General features: G+C 36.5%; 1 non-coding gene across 1 annotated transcript; it reads right to left on the bottom strand.

Annotated features, from left to right (window-relative positions):
* Positions 1–806: 806 nt before the first annotated feature.
* Positions 807–913, bottom strand: LOC128284817 (small nucleolar RNA R71). The gene has a single exon (XR_008275240.1). It is a non-coding gene; the product is annotated as a small nucleolar RNA R71 (small nucleolar RNA).
* Between the last annotated feature and the right edge of the window lie 431 nt (positions 914–1344).

Here is a 1344-nt window from a genome sequence, read left to right as displayed (position 1 = left end):
TGTCTACATCGCGATAATAGTTAGTTCAAGAACGAGTAATTATAAATATTTAAAACCTATCACGAAACCTCGCGATCAAGTTTTTGGTGCCGCTGCCGGGAAACTAAAATATTAGGAATGCTAAATTTTTATTACGTTAGCCATTTATTTTTCTTGCAATTTAATTTAATTTTATTATTTTTATTACTAATTAATTTATTTTTTTTCTTTCTCTTGGCAGGTTTTTATAGTTTATGACTAGAAGAAACCCGTCGGGACTATTACTTTTTGATGAAGAAATCAATCGCACAGTTCGTAGAAACCAAAGAGAAATAAGACGCGGCTTAAGATACACAAAGAACGAGCAAGAAGATGATACTCAACCCCCAACCGAAGAGATGGCTGAAAACCAAGGCAATCAGCTACCTCTTGCAATTGCTGTTAATCAAAATCCTGCTCCACGTACTATGTATGATTATGCTAAACCTTCTTTAACAGGAACTGACTCTACCATAGTTAGATCAAATGTAGCTGCAAATACTTTTGAACTGAAACCTAACACAATTCAAATGATACAGCAGTTTGATTAGTTTGATGGTTTGCAAGATGAAGATCCCAACGCTCACTTAGGAAACTTTCTGGAATTTTGCAATACATTTAAAATCAATGGTGTTTTTGGTGATGCCATTCGTCTTCGTTTATTTCCTTTTTCACTGAGAAACAAAGCTAAATAGTGGTTGAACTCGTTACCAGGAGGGTCTATCACTACTTGGGAACAAATGAGTGAAAAATTCTTACTAAAATATTTTCCGCCAGCTAAAACGGCTAAATTACGTAATGATATCTCTTCTTTTGTGCAGATGGATTTAGAAACACTTTAAGATGCATGGGAGAGATACAAGGACTTACTGAGAATGTGCCCTCACCATGGGTTACCGCTTTGGCTTCAAGTACAAACATTCCACAATGGTCTGAATCCCTCGACTCGGCAAATGGTTGACGCAGCTGTCGGCGGAACCATCAACAACAAAACACCTGAAGAGGCTTATGAATTCATTGAAGAAATGTCACTGAATAACTATCAGTGGCAAGTCATGAGGACTAAGCCAACAAAAACAACCGGCATTTATAACGTCGACTTAGTTACTATGCTGTCAAATCAGGTAGAACTTCTCAACAAAAAGATTGATGGTTTACTTGGTTCTACGCAGGTACATCTAGTAATGAGGTGTGACTCAAGTGGAAGAGGTGTGCATATAGAATATCAATCTTTTAATCCTACAACCAAAGAGGAACAAGTCAACTATATGGGTAACAATAACTTTAGATCTCAAAATAACCCATACAGTAATACTTATAATGCAG

Source organism: Gossypium arboreum, chromosome 11 (assembly GCF_025698485.1).
Source record: "Gossypium arboreum isolate Shixiya-1 chromosome 11, ASM2569848v2, whole genome shotgun sequence".
Classification (NCBI taxonomy): Eukaryota; Viridiplantae; Streptophyta; class Magnoliopsida; order Malvales; family Malvaceae; genus Gossypium; species Gossypium arboreum.
This window is presented reverse-complemented; position numbering and strand designations above follow the sequence as displayed.